Raw genomic sequence first — 25,552 nt, forward strand, 5'->3', positions numbered from 1 at the left:
ACTAAGCTTTTGAGGAGGAAAGTACTTGGCTAAGAAATCCGTGACCAGCTTATTACAAGAGTTCAGGCTATCTTTAGGTTGAGAGTCCAACCATACTCTAGCTCTGTCTCTTACAGCAAACGGGAAAAGCATAACCTGTAGACCTCGGGATCAACCCCATTGGTCTTAACAGTATCACAGATCTGCAAGAATTCAGTCAAGAACTGAAAAGGATCTTCAGATGGAAGTTCATGAAACTTGCAGTTCTGTTGCATCAGAGAAACTAATTGAGGTTTAAGCTCAAAGTTGTTTGCTCCAATGGCAGGAATTGAGATGCTTCTTCCATGTAAATTTTAATTAGGTGCAGTGAAGTCACCAAGCATCATCCTTGCATTATTATTATTTTCGGCCATTTTGTCTTCTTCTTTTTCGAAAATTTCTGTCAGATTTTCTCCAGAGAGTTGTGCTTTAGCTTCCCTTAGCTTCCTCTTCAGAGTCCTTTTAGGTTCAGGATCAGCTTCAACAAGAATGTTCTTATCCTTGTTCCTACTCATATGAAAAAGAAGAAGAAAGCAGAAAATATGGAATCCTCTATGTCATAGTATAGAGATTCCTTTATGTGAGTAGAAAAAGAGAAGAATGTAATGTAAGGAAGAGAAGAGGAAAAACTCGAACACAGAGAGGATGATGGGGTTCGAATTTTTGGGTGGAAGAGAAGTGTTAGTAGATGAATAAATAAATAGAAGGAGGTGAGAGGTGAGAGAATTTTGAAAATTAATTAAAATAAAAATTAAATTTAAAGTTAAATTTCAAAAATTAAAGTTTGAAATTAAATTAAAAATTAAAATTTAAAATAATTAGTTAATTAAAAAGGAATTTTGAAAAAAAAAGAGGGAGGGATTTTCAAAAATTAAAGGTAGAAAGTTAGTTGGGCAGTTTTGAAAAAGATAAGAATCAAACAAAAAGTTAAGTGGTTAAGAGATTTTGAAAATCAAATTTTGGCAAGATAAGATTGAAATTTGAAAAAGATGTGATTGAAACAAAAAGATAAGATTGATTGAAAATGATTTGAAAGTCAAAATTTAAAAAGATAGGAAGTTAGAAAAGAAGTTAGAAAAGATTTTAAATTTGATTTCGAAAAAGATATGATTGAAATTGAAAAAGATATGATTGAAAATTATTTTGAAAAAGGTTTGAAAAAGAAATTTAAAAAGATTTGATTTTGAAAATTAAAGTTGATTAGTTGACTAACAAGAAACAAAAATATTTGATTTTAAAATTTAAAGATTGAACCTTTCTTATTAGGCAAGTAACAAACTTTACATTTTTTAATCAATCACATTAATTGTTAGTAATATTTTTGAAAATTATGAGATAGAATTAAGAAAAAGATTTTTGAAAAATATTTTTATAATTTTCGAAAATAAATAAGAAAAAATGAAAAAGATTTGAATTTTGAAAAAGATTTTGAAAAAGATAGGATTTTTAAATTGAAAATTTGATTTGACTCATAAGAAACAACTAAATTTTAAAAAGTTTTGAAAACGTCAACTCAAATTTTCGAAAATTTATGAGTGAAAAAGGGAGAGATATTTTTTTTATTTTTGAATTTTTAATGATGAAAGAGAAAAACACAAAATTGACTCAATGCATGAAAATTTTGGATCAAAACATGTGATGCATGCAAGAACACTATGAATGTCAAGATGAACACCAAGAACACTTTAAATGTCAAGATGAACACCAAGAACTTATTTTTGAAAAATTTTCAAGAAAAGAAAACATGCCAGACACCAAACTTAAAAAATTTTTAATTTTTAGGCACTAAGAATTCAAGAATGCATATGAAAAACAAGAAAAGACACAAAACAAGAAAATATGAAGATCAAACAAGAAGACTGGCCAAGAACAACTTGAAGATCATGAAGAATGCAATGCATGAAATTTTCGAAAATAATTTTTTAGAAAATTAAAAAGATGCAATTGACACCAAACTTAAAACTTGACTCAAGACTCAAACAAGAAACACAAAAAATATTTTTGATTTTATGATTTTGTAATTTTTTTTTGTATTTTTCGAGAATTAATTGGGAAAAACGAAAAAGAAGAAAATATTTTTTTTATTTTTTTCAAAAATAAGAATAATAAAATCAAAAAGGTTAAAATTAAAATAAAGTTACCTAATCTGAGCAAAAAGATGAACCGTCAGTTGTCCAAACTCGAACAATCCCCGGCAACGGCGCCAAAAACTTGGTGTGCGAAATTGTGATCTTTACTTCCTTGGTAACGGTGCTAAAAACTTCATATGCACGTTCATATTCTTAATTTTGTTTCACAACTTCGTACAACTAACCAGCAAGTGCATTGGGTCGTCGAAGTAATAAACCTTACGTGAGTAACGGTCGATCCCACGGAGATTGTCGGCTTGAAGCAAGCTATGGTCACCTTGTAAATCTCAGTCCGGCGGATTCAACTGATTTTATGAATTGATAAGTAAAAGATAAATAAAATATAAAATAGGATAGTGGTACTTATGTAATTCATTGGTGAGAATTTCAGGTAAGCGTATAGAGATGCTTTCGTTCCTCTGAACCTCTGCTTTCCTACTGTCTTCATCCAATCAATCTTATTCCTTTCCATGGCAAGCTGTATATTGGGCATCACCGTTGTCAGTGGCTACATCCCGTCCTCTCTGTGAAAATGGTCTGATGCGCTGTCACTGCATGGCTAATCATCTGGAGGTTCTCGATCATACTGGAATAGGATTCACCATCCTTTTGCGTCTGTCACTACGCCCAGCACTCGCGAGTTTGAAGCTCGTCACAGCCATCCCTTCCCGGATCCTACTCGGAATACCACAGACAAGGTTTAGACTTTCCGGATCTCAAGAATGGCCATCCATGGGTTCTAACTTATACCACGAAGATTCTGCTTAAGAAATCCAAGAGATACTCATTCAATCGAAGGTAGAACGAAAGTGGTTGTCAAGCACACGTTCATAGGGAATGATGATGAGTGTGACGATCATCACATTCATGTTGAAGTGCGAATGAATATCTTAGAAGCGGAATAAGTTGAATTGAATAGAAAAACAGTAGTACTTTGTATTAATTCGTGAGGAACAGCAGAGCTCCACACCTTAATCTATGGTATGTAGAAACTCTACCGTTAAAAATACATAAGTGATGAGGTTCAGGCATGGCCGAATGGCCAGCCCCCAAACGTGATCTAAAGATGAAAACTAAAGATGTAAACATAATAGTAAAAAGGCCTATTTATACTAAACTAGTTACTAGGGTTTACAGAAATGAGTAAATGATGCAGAAATCCACTTCCGGGGCCCACTTGGTGTGTGCTTGGCCTGATTTTAAAGTTTACACGTGGAGAGGTCATTCTTGGAGTTGAACGCCAGTTTGTGACGTGTTTCTGGCGTTGAACTCCACTTTGCAACTTGTTTCTGGTGCTGAACGCTAGACTGCAACATGGAACTGGCGTTCAATGCCAGTTTGCATCATCCAAACTCGGGCAAAATATGGACTATTGTATATTACTGGAAAGCCCTCGATGTCTACTTTCCAACGCATATAGAAGCGCGCTATTTGGAGTTCTGTAGCTCTATAAAATCTACTTTGAGAGCAGGGAGGTCAGAATCCAACAATATCTGCAGTCCTTCTTCAACCTCTGAATCCGATTTTTGCTCAGGTCCCTCAATTTCAGCCAGAAAATACCTGAAATCACAGAAAAACACACAAACTCATAGTAAAGTCCAAAAATGTGAATTTTAATTAAAAACTAATAAAAATATACTAAAAACTAACTAAATCATACTGAAAACTATGTAAAAACAATGCCAAAAAGCGTATAAATTATCCACTCATCACCAGCCAAAAAAGAATAAGAAAAAGAATGCCAATAGTTCTTAAACAAAACAATTTACCTTTGGAACAACATCATTAGCAATCAGTTTTCACAGTAAGCATAACAACATCTCTATTTAACTCCTCGGCATACTCTCTGTTGACATCTTCCTCTTCCATCTCGTCTGAAAAACGATAATCAAGTTAAACAGTCTTCTAAAATTAAAATCAAAATGAATACACAGTATGCGCGCACACACACACAAACAACAAAAAATGAGGATACATCAATGAGGAAGATTTAGCAGCATTAACACCAAAGTTGGTGAACCTGGTTCATTAGGATTTTCTCTCTTTCACTACAATTAAATGGAATAGTGTTCTTAGTTCTTAATCAGTAACATAGGCTTTCTTAGCTGGACTATGTGGAAGACTAGAAACCAGTTCATAGTTCAAAATATAGAAATTAATCCAGCAACAACAATTATCTGAGCAATTAAGCATTGTGAATCAGAAACCTTGCCTTTTGTTCGTTTATGCCTTGAATCAGGTGCACAGCCTTGTGTGATAACATGCCAAATCCACTTGAACAGTTTCAATACTAAAAATTGATTAAAAATGTTAAAATAGACTCAGACTTTGTATTTGGTATGATAATAACTATAGTAATTCATATATTAAACACTGTGGTTTACTAATTGTATGCGAAAGTAATTACAATTAAAGAATAAAACTGCTAGTTTATGCATACAGGTTTTCTAAATTTCACGAAACAAAAGCAGAAAAAATAAATCAATTACTCTATTGTAAGCAGCCTGTAAATGATTCGCAAGCAGATCAATGGTGTCTCGCTTAAGAAACTTCTTTGCTGAATTTCACTTTCTCCTTATCACATTGATCCGATTCCTTGATTGTTTAATCAACGATTTGCTGAAAAACAAAAGAAGATAAACTGCAAAATTGAAAATCAAAATCTGCATAATTACAATCAATGAAAGGTATTATGAAGGAAGAAAAAAAGCAGAGAAATCAAAATGCAGAACTATTTCACAATGAATTCCCAATCAAAGAGGCCGTCAAAAATTTTGGAAGATCTAATTTGGTGGCGCGAGGGGATGAGAAACAACGACGAGATAAACGATAGCTGCAGAAGATGAAGGGTGACAAGAGATTATGGTTCATCATTCACATCGCTCACATTTTCTCATACGCAGCAACACTAATCACTCTTTCATCTGGTGCAATCGATCTAAAACCTCTGCGTCGGGCTTCCATGCCATAACAGATCTAAAAATCTTGGAGAAGAAGACGCGTTACTCAGAGAGAGAGAGAGAGAGAGAGAGAAGAGGTAATTAACGCATCCTAGAGAAGAAAAAGAGAAATGAGAACGCAGATCGCATCAATGGAAGCTATGAACTCTGAAGAGGCATCACCGGAGGAGAAAACTCACTCTCGCGTACTCTACTTGCTAAGCTAGGTTTGCATAAATGAGATTTTTCCTTAATTAATAAAAGAATATATCGGCCAAAATCACAAAAACTGCCATACTCAAAAAGGAAGTTATGGCAACAATATCTACCGCCGAAAATAAAGAAAATTATGGCAGTTATAAAGAACCGCCCTAATAAAAATGTCGTTTTAAACCAGTTTTTTTTGTAGTGAGTACTCTAAATATCTACAAGAAACATAATAAAAAGAAACAAAAATAAAGTGTGAAGTGTTCAGAAAAGAAAGTTTACTCCCCAAAATGACGAATCCTCCCCCACACTTAAGCATTGCACGGTCCTCCGTACACGAACAAAATCCGGGAAGAATGTCTCTAAGTTCCTCGACATTCGGTTGGTGGATGCGAGGGTTAGGGTTGTGTGGAAATCGCCAAGTTCAAAGTATTTTCAGCATCTCCATCCTTAGTGTCATTTTCCTCTCTCGGCTCCTTACCTCCACGTCTCATCCTCAAACAGAATGGATAAAGTATAATTAAGAATCATAGGGCAAGTGGCACAAAAAGTTAACGGAGTAAGCAAATAAGCATCTAATTGAGGAATTTTGCATAGTTGTGTGGTATGATAAAAATGGATTAGCCATGTGTGTATTCCAAGTGTGCACGCGGTTAGAATACACACAACGGCCGGTAAAAATGGCATCCACACAATCACAAGTAATAATAAGTTCCTCAATTAAATGGCGTAAGATGTAACTAAGAGATGAGCATCAATTAAGCAGAAGCAAGCTTAGGCAATTGGAACAAGAGTGAATTGAATTTAGGAAATATTGGATATTGAAGGTGTGCAAATGAAAGAGCAAAATTGATATATAAAATAGCACAACAACAATAACCAATGCAATGAGGAAAATAAAATTGCTTATTCATCCTTAGGAATAATAAAATAATCACATGGTTAAGGTGTTTGTTATAAAAAGGTGACAAACTTGATAGAATCAAGTTAAGCCAACTCAAACAAATGCAAAGCATTAACAAGGAACAAGGACCTTGTGATGTGATTATATTGACTTAAAATCCATGGTGAACAAGCAATTCAATTCAATTCACTAAATTCCATGTGCACTCATAAATGTTTCACCTAATATGTAACCAAATGTAAATGTGCAAATCCAATTAGGTGATAGTAATTTAAGGCAAAGTATAAGTGCATTGATGAAATTCAATCAACAAGCAACCCAATCAATCAACAAGCAAACACTTGCAACTTATTTAATTACTAAGATAAAAAATGAAATGCAAAGAAAACTAAGTAAAACAAGTAGAAAAACATGGAAAAAGCAAAGTAGGGGAGTGATGGAGGGGGTGGAAGTGTGTTAGGGCTTACAGAAAAGTGTGCGCGCACACGGAAGACTTTTTTTTAGGGAAGGATCATGTGTGCGTTCGCACACAGGTCCGTGCGCGCACACAGAATCTAAAAGGGGGCAGGGGTTGGTATGCGAAATTGTTACTCAGGTTGTGAATTATTGTTCGAAATTGATTCCCTGGCGATGGCACCAAAAACGGATGCACAGAACCATAGTCTAAACATATCTTCACAACTTCGCATAACTAACCAGCAAGTGCACTGGGTCGTCCAAGTAATAAACCTTACGTGAGTAAGGGTCGATCCCACGGAGATTGTTGGTATGAAGCAAGCTATGGTCACCTTGTAAATCTCAGTCAGGTGGATATAAAATAGTTATGGAGTTTTCGAAATTAATACTAAAATAAGGATAGAAATACTTATGTAAATCATTGGTGAGAATTTCAGATAAGCGTATGGAGATGCATTCATTCCTCTGAACCTCTGCTTTCCTGCTGTCTTCATCCAATCTGTCTTACTCCTTTCTATGGCTGGCTTTATGTAAGGATGTCACCGGTGCCAATGGCTACTTTCAATCCTCTCGGGAAAATGGTCCAAATGCTCTGTCACAACACGGCTAATCGTCTGGAGGCATCACCCTTGTCATTGGTTGCATCCTATTCCTCTCTGTGAAAATGGTCCGATGCGCTGTCACTGCATGGCTAATCAACTTGGAGGTTCTCGATCATACTGGAATAGAATTTACTATCCTTATGCATCTGTCACTACGCCCAGCACTCGCAAGTTTGGAGTTCATCACAGTCATTCAATCCCAGAGTCCTACTCGGAATACCACGGACAAGGTTTAGACTTTCCGGGCTCTCATGAATGCCGCCATCAATCTAGCTTATACCACGAAGATTCTGATTAAGAGATCTAAGAGATACTCATTCAATCTAATGTAGAACGGAAGTAGTTGTCAGGCACGCGTTCATAGGGAATGATGATGATTGTCACGTTCATCACATTCAGGTTGAAGTGCGAATGAATATCTTAGAAGCAAAATAAGATGAATTGAATAGAAAACAGTAGTACTTTGCATTAATCTTTGAGGAACAGCAAAGCTCCACACCTTAATCTATGGAGTGCAGAAACTCTACCGTTGAAAATATATAAGTAATGAAGGTCCAGGCATGGCCGAATGGCCAGCCCCCAAACGTGATCAATAGATCAAAAGATAATCCAAAGATGTCTAATACAATAGTAAAAGGTCCTATTTATAATAAACTAGCTACTAGGGTTTACAGAAGTAAGTAATTGATGCATAAATCTACTTCCGGGGCCCACTTGGTGTGTTCTTGGGCTGAGCTTGAAGTCTACACATGGAGAGGTCATTCTTGGAGTTGAACGCCAGCTTTTGTGCCAGTTTGGACGTTGAACTCCACTTTGCAACTTGTTTCTGGCGCTGGATGCCAGAATTGGGCAGAGAGCTGGCGTTGAACGCCAGTTTGCGTCGTCTAAACTTGGTCAAAGTATGAACTATTATATATTTCTGGAAATCCCTGGATGTCTACTTTCCAATGCAATTGGAAGCGTGCCAGTTTGAGTTCTGTAGCTCCAGAAAATCCATTTTGAGTGCAGGGAGGTCAGAATCCAACAGCATCAGCAGTCCTTCTTCAACCTCTGAATCTGATTTTTGCTCAAGTCCCTCAATTTCAGCCAGAAAATACCTGAAATCACAGAAAAACACACAAACTCATAGTAAAGTCCAGAAATGTGAATTTAACATAAAAACTAATGAAAACATCCCTAAAAGTAACTAGATTCTACTAAAAACATACTAAAAACAATGCCAAAAAGCGTATAAATTATCCGCTCATCACAACACCAAACTTAAATTGTTGCTTGTCCCCAAGCAACTGAAAATTAAATAGGATAAAAAGAAGAGAATATACTATAAATTCCAAACTATCAATGAAACATAGCTCCAATCAGATGAGTGGGACTTGTAGCTTTTTGCCTCTTGAATAGTTTTGGCATCTCACTTTATCCATTGAAGTTCAGAATGATTGGCATCTATAGGAACTCAGAGTTCAGATAGTGTTATTGACTCTCCTAGTTCAGTATGATGATTCTTGAACACAGCTTCTTTATGAGTCTTGGCCGTGGCCCTAAGCACTTTGTTTTCCAGTATTACCACTGGATACATAAATGCCACAGACACATAATTGGGTGAACCTTTTCAGATTGTGACTCAGCTTTGCTAAAGTCCCCAATTAGAGGTGTCCAGGGTTCTTAAGCACACTCTTTTTTTTTTTTGCTTTGGACCTTGACTTTAACCGCTCAGTCTCAAGTTTTCACTTGACACCTACACGCCACAAGCACATGGTTAGGGACAGCTCGGTTTAGCCGCTTAGACCAGGATTTTATTCCTTTAGGCCCTCCTATCCACTGATGCTCGAAGCCTTGGGATCCTTTTTATTTGCCCTTGCCTTTTGGTTTTAAGGGTTATTGGCTTTTTCTGCTTGCTTTTTTTTTCCTTTCTATTTTTTTTTTCGCCTATTTTTTTTTTTTCTGCAAGCTTTGTTCTTTGCTGCTTTTTCTTGCTTCAAGAATCATTTTTATGATTTTTCACATTATCAAATAACATGTCTCCTAGTCATCATTCTTTCAAGAGCCAACATATTTAACATTCTTAAACAACAACTTCAAAAGACATATGCACTGTTCAAGCATACATTCAGAAAACAAGAAGCATTGTCACCACATCAATATAATTAAACTAAGTTCAAGGATAAATTAAAAACTCATGTACTTCTTGTTCTTTTGAATTAAAACATTTTTCATTTAAGAGAGGTGATGGATTCATAGGACATTCATAACTTTAAGACAAAGTTACTAACTACTAATGATCATGTAATGAAGACACAAACATAGATAAGAACTTAACATAGAGAAAACGAAAAACAGAGAAAGTAAGAACAAGGAATGAGTCCACCTTAGTGATGGTGGCGTTTCCTTCTTGAGGAACCAATGATGTCCTTGAGCTCTTCTATGTCTCTTCCTTGTCTTTGTTGCTCCTCCCTCATTGCTTTTTGATCTTCTCTTATTTCATGAAGGATGATGGAGTGCTCTTGATGTTCCACCCTTAGTTGTCCCATGTTGGAACTTAATTCTCCTAGGGAGGTGTTAATTTGCTCCCAATAGTTTTGTGGAGGAAAATGCATATGAGGCATCTCCGGAATCTCATGGTGATGAGCTTCCTGCGCCTCTTGATCTCCATGAATGGGCTCTCTTACTTGCTCCATCTTTTTCTTAGTGATGGGCTTCTCTTTCTCAATGTGAATGTCTCCTTCTATGGAAGCTCCAGCTGAGTAACATAGATGGCAGATAAGATGAGGAAAAGCTAGCCTTGCCCCAGGAGAGGGCTTTTCGGCTATTTTGTAGAGTTCAAGGGAGATGACTTCATGAACCTCTACTTCTTCTCCAATCATGATGCTATGGATCATGATGGCCCGATCCACAGTAACTTCAGATCGGTTGCTAGTGGGGATGATGGAGCGTTGGATGAACTCCAACCATCCTCTAGCCACAGGCTTGAGGTCCAATCTTCTTAGTTGAACCGGCTTGCCTTTGGAGTCAATCTTCCATTGAGCTCCTTCCACACATATGTCCATGAGGACTTGGTCCAACCTTTGATTAAAGTTGACCCTTCTAGTGTAGGGGCGTTCATCTCCTTGAATCATAGGCAAGTTAAACGTCAACCTCACATTTTCCGGACTAAAATCCTAGTATTTCCCCCGAACCATTGTAACATAGTTCTTTGGATCCAGGTTCTTACTTTGATCATGATTCTTGGTGATCCATGCATTGGCATAGAACTCTTGAACCATTAGGATGCCGACTTGTTGGATGAGATTTGTTAGAACTTCCCAACCTCTTCTTTGAATTTCATGTCGGATCTCCGGATACTCATTTCTTTTGAGTTTGAAAGGGACCTCGGGGATCACCTTCTTCTTGGCCACAACATCATAGAAGTGGTCTTGATGAGCTTTGGAGATGAATCTTTCCATCTCCCATGACTCGGAGGTGGAAGTTTTTGTCTTCCCTTTCCCTTTTCTAGAGGATTCTCCGGTCTTAGGTGCCATCAATGGTAATGGAAAAACAAAAAGCTTATGCTTTTACCACACCAAACTTAGAATATTTCTCGTCCTCGAGCAAGAAAATAAAGAATTGATGAAGAAGAAGAAGAAAATATGGAGGAGAGGGGGAGATGTGTTTTCGGTCAAGAATAGAAGAGAGGGTTGTGTTGTGTGAAAATGAAGAAGAATGGGGGGCTATATATAAGGAAGGGAGGGGGGTAAGTTCAGCCATTTAGGGGGGTTTGGATGGAAAATTGATTTTGAATTTTGAAGGTAGGTGGAGTTTATTGGGTAGTTTTATGGGGAAGAGTGGGTGATTGTGAGTGGTGAAGGGTTAATAGGGAAGAGGGATGGAGGTGATAGGTGAAGGGTGTTGGGGAAGAGTGTTTATTGGGAATAGAGGGTGATTGAGAAGAGAGAAGAGAGTGAGTAGAGGTAGGTGGGGATCCTGTGGGGTCCACAGATCCTGAGATGATCCCGTGGGGTCCACAGATCCTGAGGTGTTCAAGGATTTACAACCTTGCACCAAATTAGGCATGTAAAATGCCCTTGCACACAACTCTGGGCGTTCAGCGCCAGGTTGGTGCCCATTTTGGGCGTTCAACACCCATTTGTTGCCCATTTCTGGCGTTGAACGCCAGAACCATGCTTGGTCTGGGCGTTCAGTGCCCAGATGCTGCCCATTTTGGGCGTTCAGCGCCCAGATACTGCCCATTTTGGGCGTTCAGCGCCAGAACCATGCTCTGTTCTGGCGTTGAACGCCAGACAGGTGCTTCCTCCAGGGTGTGATTTTTCTTCCACTGTTTTTGATTCCGTTTTCAACTTTTTATATTTATTTTGTGACTCCTCATGATCATGAACCTAAGAAAACATGAAAAACAAAAATAAAATTAGATTAATAAACATTGGGTTGCCTCCCAACAAGCGCTTCTTTAATGTCAATAGCTTGACAGTAGGCTCTCATGGAGCCTCACAGATGTGCAGAGCTTTGTTGAGACCTCCCAACACCAAACTTGGAGTTTGGATATGGGGGTTTGACACCAAACTTAGAGTTTGGTTGTGGCCTCCCAACACCAAACTTAGAGTTTGACTGTGGGGGCTTTGGTTGACTCTGCTTTGAGAGAAGCTTTTTCTGCTTCCTCTCCATGGATGCAGAGAGAGATCCTTGAGTTTAAACACAAGGTTGTCCTTATTTAATTGAAGGATCAATTCTCCTCTGTCCACATCAATCACAGCTCTTGCTGTGGCTAGGATGATGGATTCATCCTCTTCCTTTCCAGTATCCAAGACTATGAAATCAGTAGGGATGCAAAGGCCTTCAACCTTTACTAACACGTCCTCTACTTGTCCATAAGCCTGTTTTCTTGAATTGTCTGCCATTTCTAGTGAGATTTTAGCAGCTTGCACCCCATAGATTCCCAGTTTTTCTATTACAGAGAGGGGCATGAAGTTTATCCCTGAACCAAGGTCACACAGAGCCTTAAAGATCATGGTGCCTATGGTACAAGGTATTAAGAACTTACCAGGATCCTGTTTCTTCTGAGGCAATGTCAGTTGATCCAGATCACTTAGTTCATTGGTGAACAAGGGAGGTTCATCTTCCCAAGTTTCAATACCAAATAATTTGGCATTCAGCTTCATGATTGCACCAAGGAACTGGGCAGCTTGCTCTTCAGTAACATCCTCATTCTCTTCAGAAGAAGAATACTCATCAGAGCTCATGAATGGCATAAGGAGGTTCAATGGAATCTCTATGGTCTCTAGATGAGTCTCTGATTCCTTTGGTTCCTCAGAGGGTAGCTCCTTATTGATCACTGGATGTCCCAGGAGGTATTCCTCACTGGGATTCACGTCCTCTCCTTCCTTCACAGATTCGGCCATGGTGATTAATTCAATGGCCTTGCACTCTCCTTTTGGATTTTCTTCTGTATTGCTTGGGAGAGTACTAGGAGGGATTTCAGTGATCCTTTTACTCAGCTGGCCCACTTGTGCCTCCAAATTTCTAATGGAGGACCTTGTTTCATTCATGAAACTTACAGTGGCTTTAGATAGATCAGAGACTAAGTTTGCTAAATTAGAGGTATTTTGTTCAGAGTTCTCTGTCTGTTGCTGAGTGGATGATGAAAAAGGCTTGCTATTGCTAAACCTGTATCTTCCACCATTATTAAAGCCTTGTTGAGGCTTTTGTTGATCCTTCCATGAGAGATTTGGATGATTTCTCCATGATGGATTATAGGTGTTTCCATAAGGTTCACCTAAGTAATTTACCTCTGCTATTGCAGGGTTCTCAGGATCATAAGCTTCTTCTTCAGAAGATGCCTCTTGAGTACTGTTGGATGCAGCTTGCATTCCATTCAGACTCTGAGAAATCATATTGACTTGCTGAGTCAATATTTTATTCTGAGCCAGTATGGCATTCAGAGTATCAATTTCAAGAACTTCCTTCTTCATAGGCGTCCCATTACTTACAGGATTCCTCTCAGAAGTGTACATGAACTGGTTATTAGCAACCATGTCAATGAGTTCTTGAGCTTCTGCAGGCATTTTCTTTAGGTGAATGGATCCACCTGCAGAAGTGTCCAATGACATCTTAGATAACTCAGACAGACCATCATAGAATATATCCAGGATGGTCCATTCTGAAAGCATGTCAGAAGGACACTTTTTGGTCAGCTACTTGTATCTTTCCCAAGCTTCATAGAGGGATTCACCTTCCTTCTGTCTGAAGGTCTGAACATCCACTCTAAGCTTGCTCAGCTTTTGAGGAGGAAAGAACTTGGCTAAGAAAGTCGTGACCAGCTTATCCCAAGAGTTCAGGCTATCTCTGGGTTAAGAGTCCAACCACACTCTAGCTCTGTCTCTTACAGCAAAAGGGAAAAGTATGAGCCTGTAGACTTCAGGATCTACTCCATTAGTCTTAACAGTATCACAGATCTGCAAGAATTCAGTTAAGAACTGAAAAGGATCTTCAGATGGAAGTCCATGAAACTTGCAGTTCTGCTGCATCAGAGAAACTAGCTGAGGTTTCAGCTCAAAGTTGTTTGTTCCAATGGCAGGAATGGAGATGCTTCTTCCATGTAAATTGGAATTTGGTGCAGTAAAGTCACCAAGCATCCTCCTTGCATTATTGTTGTTGGGTTCGGCTGCCATCTCCTTTACTTGTTCAAAATTTTCAATAAGGTTGGTTCTGGATTGTTGTAATTTAGCTTCTCTTAGTTTCCTCTTCAGAGTCCTTTCAGGTTCTGGATCAGTTTCAACAAAAATGCCTTTTTCCTTGTTCCTGCTCATAAGAAAGAGAAGAGAACAAGAAAAGAAGAGGAATCCTCTATGTTACAGTGAAGAGGTTCCTTATTGTTAGTAGAAGAAGAAAAGGAATAGGGGTGAAGAAAAAAAATGACGAATCCAAACACAAGGGTAAGGATAGGAGCAGTGATGTGAGATGAAGAGAAGTGTTAGTAGATGAATAAATAAATAGAAGGAGATGAGAGGAGGAGAGAATTTTCGAAAATAATTTTTGAAAAAGAGTTAGTGATTTTCGAAAATAGTTTTTGAAAAAAGGTTAGTAGTTTTCGAAAATTAAAATCAAAAATTAAAATAATTAGTTAATAAAAAAGAAATTTTGAAAAAGAGGGAAGATATTTTCGAAAATGAGAGAGAGAGAGTTAGTTGGGTAGTTTTGAAAAAGATAGGAAACAAACAAAAAGTTAGTTAGTTAGTTGAAACAAATTTGAAAATCAATTTTGAAAAGATAAGAAGATAGAAAGTTAGAAAAGATATTTTGAAATCAAATTTTTGAAAAAGATAAGATGAAAAGATATTTTTGAAAAGATATGATTGAAATTAGTTTTCAAAAAGATTTGATTTTTAAAATCACAATTAATGACTTGATTCACAAGAGATCACAAGATATGATTCTAGAACTTAAAGTTTGAATCTTTCTTAACAAGCAAGTAACAAACTTGAAATTTTTGAATCAAAACATTAATTGATGATGTTATTTTCGAAAATTATGTGATAAAGATAAGAAAAACATTTTTGAAAAATATTTTTAAAATTTTCGAAAGTAACTAAGAAAAATGAAAAAGATTTGATTTTTGAAAAAGATTTTGAAAAAGATAAGATTTTTAAATTGAAAATTTAATTTAACTCATAAAAACAACTAGATTTTAAAAAAAATTTTGAAAATGTCAAATCTAATTTTCGAAATTTTAAGAGAGAAAAAGGGAAAGATATTTTTTTTATTTTTGAATTTTTATGATGAGAGAAAAAAACATGAAAATTATGCAATGCATGAAAATTTTTAGATCAAAACAATGGATGTATGCAAGAATGCTATGAATGTCAAGATGAACACCAAGAACACTTTGAATGTCAAGATGAACACCAAGAACATATTTTTGAAAAAATTTTATTGCAAAGAAAACATGCATGACACCAAACTTAGAAATCTTTAATGCTTAGGCACTAAGAATTCAAGAATGCATATGAAAAACACCATACAACACAAAACAAAAAAAATCATCAAGATCAAACAAGAAGCCTTACCAAGAACAACTTGAAGATCATGAAGAACACTATGAATGCATGAATTTTCGAAAAATGCAAGATGAGTACGCAATTGACACCAAACTTATAACATGACACATGATTCAAACAAGAAACACAAAAATATTTTTGATTTTTATGATTTTCTAATTAATTTTTTTTTTGGATTTTTTTTTGTATTTTCTTTTAATATTTTTCGAAAATCATTTTGAAAAAGAAAAATAAGGATTCCAAAATTTTTAATATGAATTCCAGGAATCTTATGCTCTTTAGTCTAAAGCTCCAATCAAAGGGTCAGGCATGGCTTAATAGCCAGCCAAGCTTTAGTATGCTATTACATGCATCAGCTAATTTGCTAAGAAAGACAAAGAACCTCTTCTCTTGAGTATAAGTGAAACCTCAGTCCAAAAGAATTTAGACATGGCTTTACAGCCAACTAGGCTTCAACAAGCTTTATGAAACACTAGAATTCATTTTTAAAAATTCTGAAGAAAAATATATTTTTGAAAACATTTTTATTTTAAAATTTTTTTTTCGAAAACAAAGGAGAAATTTTTGAAAGATTTTTTGAAAAATTTTTGAAAACTTTTTGAAAAGAAAACGAAAAGAAAGTTACCCAATCTGAGCAACAAGATGAACCGTCAGTTGTCCAAACTCGAACAATCCCCGGCAACGGCGCCAAAAACTTGGTATGCGAAATTGTTACTCAGGTTGTGAATTATTGTTCGAAATTGATTCCCTGGCGATGGCACCAAAAACGGATGCACAGAACCATGGTCTAAACATATCTTCACAACTTCGCATAACTAACCAGCAAGTGCACTGGGTCGTCCAAGTAATAAACCTTACGTGAGTAAGGGTCGATCCCACGGAGATTGTTGGTATGAAGCAAGCTATGGTCACCTTGTAAATCTCAGTCAGGCGGATATAAAATAGTTATGGAGTTTTTGAAATTAATACTAAAATAAGGATAGAAATACTTATGTTAATCATTGGTGAGAATTTCAAATAAGCGTATGGAGATGCATTCATTCCTCTGAACCTCTGCTTTCCTACTGTCTTCATCCAATCCGTCTTACTCCTTTCTATGGCTGGCTTTATGTAAGGATGTCACCAGTGCCAATGGCTACTTTCAATCCTCTCGGGAAAATGGTCCAAATGCTCTGTCACAGCACGGCTAATCGTCTGGAGGCATCACCCATGTCGTTGGTTGCATCCTATTCCTCTCCGTGAAAATGGTTCGATGCGCTGTCACTGCATGGCTAATCATCTTGGAGGTTCTCGATCATACTGGAATAGAATTTACTATCCTTTTGCGTCTGTCACTACGCCCAGCACTCGCGAGTTTGGAGTTCGTCACAGTCATTCAATCCCAGAGTCCTACTCAGAATACCACGGACAAGGTTTAGACTTTCCGGGCTCTCATGAATGCCGCCATCAATCTAGCTTATACCACGAAGATTCTGATTAAGAGATCTAAGAGATACTCATTCAATCTAATGTAGAACGGAAGTGGTTGTCAGGCACGCGTTCATATGGAATGATGATGATTGTCACGTTCATCACATTCAGGTTGAAGTGTGAATGAATATCTTAGAAGCGAAATAAGATGAATTGAATAGAAAACAGTAGTACTTTGCATTAATCTTTGAGGAACAGCAGAGCTCCACACCTTAATCTATGGAGTGCAGAAACTCTACCGTTGAAAATACATAAGTAATGAAGGTCCAGGCATGGCCGAATGGCCAGCCCCCAAACGTGATCAATAGATCAAAAGATAATCCAAAGATGTCTAATACAATAGTAAAAGGTCCTATTTATAATAAACTAGCTACTAGGGTTTACAGAAGTAAGTAATTGATGCATAAATCCACTTCCGGGGCCCACTTGGTGTGTGCTTGGGCTGAGCTTGAAGTCTACACGTGGAGAGGTCATTCTTGGAGTTGAACGCCAGCTTTTGTGCCAGTTTGGGCGTTGAACTCCACTTTGCAACTTGTTTCTGGCGCTGGACGCCAGAATTGAGCAGAGAGCTGCCGTTGAACGCCAGTTTGCATCGTCTAATCTTGGGAAAAGTATGAACTATTATATATTGCTGGAAAGCTCTAGATGTCTACTTTCCAACGCAATTCGAAGCGCACCATTTTGAGTTTTGTAGCTCCAGAAAATCCATTTTGAGTGTAGGAAGTTCAAAATCCAACAACATTAGCAGTCCTTCTTCAACCTCTGAATCTGATTTTTGCTCAAGTCCCTCAATTTCAGCCAGAAAATACCTGAAATCACAGAAAAACACACAAACTCATAGTAAAGTCTAGAAATGTGAATTTAACATAAAAACTAATGAAAACATCCCTAAAAGTAACTAGATTCTACTAAAAATATACTAAAAACAATGCCAAAAAGCGTATAAATTATCCGCTCATCAGGGGTTTATACGCACAGGCTGTGCCAACGCTCCCACCAGAGTCGTTGCAAGTTGGCGTGCGGACGCACAAGCCTGTGCGGCCGTATAGAGAGCGCGATAAGGAACATGCGTGCGTACGCACAAGATGGTGCGCATGCACAGACCAAGGAAAACAGGGGAGTGCCCACGCACACGCTGTGCTGGCACTGCGAACAGAGGGCACTACAAGGAATGTGTGGACGCACATGCTCGTGCGCTCACACAGAAGGTGAAAAACACAGTTGTGTGCGCACGCACAGCAGGGTGCATACGCACAGATGCCCTATTTCACAAAAATTTTTCTTTTCAAAACTAAGGTACCAACCCTTAGTGCATCAACACATCAACCCCAAACATTCAAAACTTCACAAAATCATGATCCATATGCAAGTCAACCTATCAAAACTCAAAATTGAACTAATCCTAGGCTAACTAAGACATGTAACAAACTAACACTATAAACAAAGAGAAAGGGTAGGAAAGATGTTACCATGGTGGGGTGTCTCCCACCTAGCACTTTGGTTTATAGTCCTTAAGTTGGACTCTTTGAGGAGATTCTCATTAGGGTGGCTTGTGTTTCCACTTCTCCTTGAATTTCCATCCAAGCTTGGCCTTCATAGGCCCTGATGAGGGAAAGACGATTCCACACAAACTCACCGGTAAGTGTACCGGGTCGCATCAAGTAGTAATAACTCACAAGAGTGAGGTTGATCCCACAGGGATTGATGGATTGAGCAACTTTAGTATGGTGATGAATTTAGTTAAGCGAATATTTGATAATTTTGGTGAAATTCGTTTTACAAGAACTAAATTGCAAGTAAACTAAAGTGCAGAATGATAATTGGAAAAATCTTAAAGTGCAGAAGAGGTAAATTGTAGAAACTTAAAGTGCAAGAAATTAAAAGAGCTGAAACTTAAATTGCAAGAAAAGTAAATAACTGAAACTTAAAGTGCAAGAAATTTAAATTGCAGAATCTAAATTGCTAGGAAACTGATAAACCACTATTTTATGGTTTTTCTTGTGCTCAATTGAGTGGTTTTTATCAATTCTTTGCTCACTTATTCATATAATTTGCATGATTTTACAATTCCTTCCTAATTCTGTGATATAATTGAAAACATGTTTCCTAGGCCTTTAAATTGTCAATTTTAATTATCCTTTATTACCATTCGATGCCGTGATCTGTGTGTTAAGTGTTTTCAGGCTTTATAGGGCAGGAATGGCTTAGAGGATGGAAAGGAAACATGCAAAAGTGGAAAGAATGCGAAAAATAAAGTTTTGAGAAGCTGGCAGCGACGTGCACGCATGGGCGATGCGTACGCGTGCCTAGCGCTAAAGACAAGTGACACGTATGCGTGACTGACGCGTACGCGTGACAAGGAATTTCGCCAAACGACGCGCACGCGTGACTGACACGTACGCGTGACATGTGCTACCTGCAGAAATTGCAGAAAATGCTGGGGGCGATTTTGGGCTGAGCTTGGACCCAATTTTTTGCCTAGAAACGCAGACTAAAGGCAAGGGACAAGCAGAGACTCAAGACACAACATTTATTCACATAATTTAGGTTTAAGATGTAGTTTTCTAGAGAGAGAGGCTCTCTCCTCTCTCTAGGTTTTAGGATTCCTCTTAGTTTTAGGTTTATTTCTTCTCAATTCTAGGTTCAATGTTCCTTTAATTTAGTTTCTCTTCTACTTTTATTTGTTCTAGCATTCTAGTTTATTTATTTTCCCAGTTTGGTTTATAAACTCAATGTTAGATTTGATTTCTTTATTTAATGCAATTTGAGGTATTTCATATTTATGATTTTAAATTAGCTTTTTATGATTCTTGGCTTTGGTTGAGTAATTAGAGACTCTTGAGTCATCAAACTCCTTTGTTGATTGATAATTGAAAGTTGCTGATTGATTTGGATCCCTTTAAATCTAGTCTTTCCTCTGGAGTTGACTAGGATTTGAGGAATCAAATTGATTAGTCCACTTGACTTTCCTTTATTCGGTAAGGGTTAACTAAGTGGGAGCAACGAACGATTCTCATCACAATTGATAAGGATAACTAGGATAGGACGTCTAATTTTCATACCTTGCCAAGAGTTTCCTTAGTTATTAATTTAATTTCTTGCCATTTTATTTTCTTGTTCCTTATTCAAAAACCCCAAAAAGATAAAATCTCCTGACCAATAATAACAACACACCTCCCTGCAATTCCTTGAGAGACGACCCGAGGTTTGAATACTTCGGTTATTAATTTTAGTGGGTTTGTTTAAGTGACAAACAAGTTTTTGAACGAAAGGGTTCTTTGTTCGTTTAGAAACTATACTAGCAACGAGAATTTATTTGTGAAATTCTTTACCGACGAAAATCCGTTCGTAAAAAAAATGGCACCGTTGCCGGAGAATTGCAAATGTGTGCCTTATTATTGGTTATTGTAAATATTTGATTTTTTCTTATTTGTTAGTTTTTGTTAGTTTTAGGAATTTGTTGCTTAATTTTTATTAGTTTTTGTTTTTATTTTCTTTTGTTACCATGAATTCTCACCCCTTTGGCTACGAGTTTGGTTATAATCATGTTATAGGAAGTGGAGATTATAATGAAGGCTTGCATCAAGGATGGGACAATCAAAGATGGGAGGAGTCACAAGGATCTGATCAACCCTCTTGGCAACAACCACCTCCAATGGACTATCAACAACCATTCTATGATGCATACCAAGACAATGGTTATGGTGGACCTCTCCGTGACAATCAACACCCACCACAATATACCTATGAACCCCCTCCTCAACAGAGCTTTGAACCACCATACTCACATGTACCTTACCACCAAACACCCCCATATGACCCTAACCTTTATCCAGCATACCAACCGCCCTATGAGCCTTATGAACCATACTTAGAACCACCTCCATTCCAACACAATTACTCCCAAGAACCACCACCTCAATATACACCATTTCCTTATCCTTATCAAGAAGAACCACCTTCCTATCATGAGCCCTTTCTCCCAACAAATGAACCCTTCCAACCACCCCAATCTCCAATGAATGAAACCCTTGGTATACTTCTTCACAGGCAAGAAAGGATGACTAAGAAGGTACTAGAATTCACGGCTGCCTTGACCGAGGTAGTAAATCGATTAGCCTCCCAACGGTTGGACACTCAAGGAACTCCCATAGCTACATGTGGAGAATCTAATGAAGAGCGTAGCATGAAGAAGACACTAGAAACTCCAGTGGACAATGAGGAACGTGACTTTATATTGGAACAAGTGGAGGAAGCCGTGATAGTTGAAGAGGAAGAAGTGGTTGAAGACTAGGGAGATGCAGAACCTCCATGGGAAAGTCCAGTCATAGAGCCTCCTTCCAAGGTGTTTAATGTTGATGTTGAGGAGGGTGTACAACCTCCGAGGCATATCATGGTTGAAGACTTTGCAGAGGTTGATCAAGAGATGGAGATTAAAGAAGAAGAAGCACAACCTCCCATGCCCTTGGTAAGTAATGAAGAAGAGATTGAATTGGAAGAAAGCTACCAAGAGGAAGAGGTTGAAATTGAAGAAGCTTGAAAAGAGGTGGAAGTTGTCAAGGAAGAGCTCAAGGGAATGGAGCTGGAAATCACCTTACCAAAGTTGTTGGAGACCTCTTCCCCGAAGCCATCACCATCCATTCCTTCATTCAAGTGGGTAAATCTTTCATCTCTAAGCTTAATTAACCCACTTGAATATGCTTTGCTTGAGACGGATGGGCAACTTAGAGCTCTTTGTGGCTATAAGAGTAAGAGGGAGATGGTTAGTGGTAAGAGTTGTCATGCAAGGTTCAATACGGTTGCATACTCAAAATTGAAATACAAGGGTTGGTATAATTCTCAATTGAATGGGTCTAGGAGGTTGTTTAGATGTCTCAGTGAGAATTTCGATTGCTTATCACCCAAGTGGAAAAATGATGATCAACAAGAAGACGGGTGCAAAAGCAAGGTTTGGGACCCCGGAATTCATTCTAGCAATCAACACTTTTGGGGCCTTGTCACTTGCTTTAACTTGCTTGAAGATTTTATGCAACTAGTGTGGATCCCGGAGGCTATTGGAATTACAAACACTGGTGGGGATTCTTGGATGAGTTCAAGCACAAGCCACCATGACAAGGAGCTCACTGATGACATGTCAACATGTCATATTTTTCTATGCTTTTTCATACAAGAAATTGATGATTAGTGCTTAAATATTGCATTCTTTTATGCTTAAATGGTATATTTCTTTGATCTTTTAATTTTATAAATTTGGTAGGAAATAAGAAGAAAAAGAAGCAAAGAAGCACAAAATAAGCTAAAAAGGAGAAAAAAAGAGCTTTGGGGCACACTTTGAAGTTGGAGCACACTTTAGAGCCTTAGGCCACGCTTTTAAAAGCGTGGCCCATGACCAAATCAAGGAAGCATGAACAATCAGCACACAAAGCTCAGTTCACTAAGTGAACAAGTGCTTTGCCGTACAAGAAAAATGTGCTTGGAGGCAAGAAATTTCGCTAAGTTAAAATCTGGGCGTTTACAGCATGACCATGCCTCCTTCAAAGGGAAATAACTTGAGCTACAGATGTCCAATTGATGTGCTTCCAGTTGCGTTAGAAAGCTGACATTCAGAGCTTTCCAACGATGTATAATAGTCTATATTTGGCATGAAATTAAGGCACAAGTGAAAGGCATCTTTAAAGACCAAAAATAAGCAAAAATAAACCAAAGTGGCTTCACCAAGGCTCGAAGGGGGAGACACAAGGAAAGCAAGGCAAGAGCAAAGTAGTGCTCAGTTCACTTTTCCAACTTAGCTTTATCGGGCTCCCACTCAAGAAAATTCATGGAAAAGGCACTACCAAGGCACACAAAGGAAAGCTCAGTTAACTTTTCCAACTGAGCACTACTCCCCCCACACTCCTCACATTTTGGCACGCCAAGGAAGCTAATCGTGCGCACAAAATTGACACGGACAAGGGGCTGGCGCACCAAATTAGGCAAGGCAAAGCAAGTTTGGGTGCTCAGTTGTGTTTTTCAACTGAGCCTTCCCCTGGGAGGTGACCCATGGGCCAAAATTCAACCAAAATTCCATTTAAATTCAATTCTTCACCAAATTGAATCAAGGCCAACAAACCCATCTCTCTTCAAATCTAAAGCAAGCAAAGCCCACATCATCACTCAAAGGCACAAGAACAAGCTAGAATTAGGATTTTCATTTAATTTGTTTTTCATTTCAATTTCATTTTATTTTGTAAAGCCTATATAAAGCATCATTTTCATCTTTGTAAAAGAGCTCGATTAGAAAGTATTAGAGGCTAGCTCCAATAGGGAGTTTTGCACTCTTTAGTTTTTATTTTGCTTTCTCTCTTATTTTTCTTTTCTGTCTTGAAATTTTGGATTGAGAATGGAAGGAATTCTGTTTTCATTCTCCATCTGCAGCTTCTTCTTCTACTCTTTCTGCAATTTACTTTTCTTTATTTCTTTTGCAATTGTTCTTGTTGGATCAAGGAAGGATTTGAGATCTAGACTTGTTATCTAGTCTCTTTCACTCCTGAGATCTTGAACCACCTTTAAATTGTTGCAAATTAAGCATTACTTTTCTGTTTTTAAAATTCTCCAAGCATTTTTACTTTCTGTTGCATTGCTTCCAATTTACATTTCCTGCAATTGCTCTAAATTCTTATTCACTGAAATTTTGCTTCTCTGTTTACATTGCTTCCAGCACCCCAGCCCCTTTACTTTTCATGCAATTTACGTTTCTTGTCATTTAAGATTCTTGCAATTTACTTTTCTTGTTCTTTAAGTTTCTGCACATTTACTTTCTGCACTTTAAATTTCTTATCATTTACATTCTATTGGCTACAAATTCACACAATTCACTCAATGTTAGCTTGACTAAACTAATCACCCACTAAAGTTGCTTGATCCATCAATCCCTGTGGGATCGACCTCACTCTAAGTGAGTTTTACTACTTGATGCGACCCGGTACACTTGCCGGTGAGTTTTGGGTGTTTTGGAAAATTCAGTTTTCCACAAAAATACCATCACTCACCAAATGTCCAACTTAAGGACTTTAACTAAAAGTGCTAGTGGGAGACAACCCTCCATGGTATGATCGTTTCTTCTCATTCTTAGTCTATTTTATCTTAATTTTCGGATTCTGCATACTGCATTTTGCATTCTGCAATAAAAAATAAATAAATAAAATAAAAGCACACGACGCGCAAGCGTAGCTGACGCGTACGCGTCATATGTGTGTGCATGAAAAATAAAAATTGAACAGAGAGTTGGGCAGGAGTGGTGCTGGTGGCGTGCCTTACGCACAAGCAAGTCCACGCGTACGCGTCGCTTGCGTTTGCAACAGTCCACGCGTACGCATCCACCACGCGTACGCGTCCACCACGCGTACGCGTGACCCTGCAAATCGGCGTAAATAGGTGTATGACCAGAGAGTTATGATGGTGTGGGGCTGGAACTGTGCTGGGAGCACAAGCCCTATCACGCGTATACGTCCCTAACGCGTACGCATCATTTTCCCATCCAGGCCAGGCCATCCATGCGTGCGCGCCCCTGACGCGCACGCGTCGTATACAATTTTGGCACATGTGCGTATTAGACAGAGAGTTGTGTGTGCGGGGGGCTGCCTTTGTGCCAACTGCACAACCAACGTCACGCGTAAGCATCCCAAACGCGTACGCATCGCACGAAATTAGCGGGACCCACACGTACGCGTCGCATGCGATGCACAAATTATCCACTTTAGTGCCTGATTTCAAATCTCCTCTTCCCCAATCCTAATTATTTCTTCCTTCTTTCTTTCTTCTTCCTTATTCTTTCTTACTTTCTACTACTTTCTTCTTTCATTCTTCATCTTCTTCATCAAGGTTCTTTTCTTCCTCCCATCTACTATTTCATTATTGCATTTATTTATGTTTCTTTCTTCTCTATCTTTCTTTTAGCTTACTTATTTATGGTTTTCTTTTTATGCATTCTTATGTTGGTATTGGAGTTTTATTTGGATATTACCTTATTATCCTGAAGCTTGTGGTTATTATATGGAGTGATTTGACAATTGATACTTTAATTTGGCTCTCATATACATTTGGATTATATTATTTTCATTCCTATTCTATCTTGCTCACCAAGTGTTTGTGAAAAAGTTCCTATGGCATCTTGAACTTTATTTTGTTTTACTCTTTTACTTGAATGCCTCTGTTTTACAACCCTTGCACTCCACATGTATTTGGATTATCATTCACAATTGTCATCATACAGATACTCTCTATATTGGCACATTTAATTTTTGATGCTTGAGTTATGCTTCTCTTGCTTATTCCTTGCATGCTTTCACCTCTTGCATCTATTTAATTATGACTTGCCTTATTGCTCTTAATTGATGACTTACCTACATGTTGTACCTACCATATATTTGAGTTAACATCTTTCCTTTGGCATTCATTATCACTTAGAATTTTCTCCCTTTCGGTTTTCGTTATCTATATTTCACTTTCCTCTTTTTTCTTCTTCCTTAGGCATGGGTACCAAGAAAGGAAAAGAGAAAGCCACTGACAAACCACGGGATAGGAGAGGAACCAAGAGAACACTAGCAAAGGCACTTCCATCTACCAGTGTCAAGCCGCCCACAAAGCGGGTGAAGAAGATCATTAAAGTTGATGAATCAGAGAAAGTCTTTCCCGTCCGAGACTCCACATGTTTTGCTGACCGTTATTGCGAACAGATGTTTCCCATCCTAGCTGAGAAGAACTACAACAATGAACATCTACTCATTGTTGCAACACACTTTGT

General features: G+C 37.9%; 1 non-coding gene across 1 annotated transcript; it reads left to right on the forward strand.

The window, feature by feature from the left end:
• Window positions 1-13,407: 13,407 nt before the first annotated feature.
• On the forward strand, window positions 13,408-13,515 carry LOC112753159 (small nucleolar RNA R71). The gene has a single exon (XR_003177555.1). It is a non-coding gene; the product is annotated as a small nucleolar RNA R71 (small nucleolar RNA).
• Window positions 13,516-25,552: the final 12,037 nt, after the last annotated feature.

This window comes from Arachis hypogaea, chromosome 15 (genome assembly GCF_003086295.3).
Source record: "Arachis hypogaea cultivar Tifrunner chromosome 15, arahy.Tifrunner.gnm2.J5K5, whole genome shotgun sequence".
Taxonomy (NCBI): domain Eukaryota; kingdom Viridiplantae; phylum Streptophyta; class Magnoliopsida; order Fabales; family Fabaceae; genus Arachis; species Arachis hypogaea.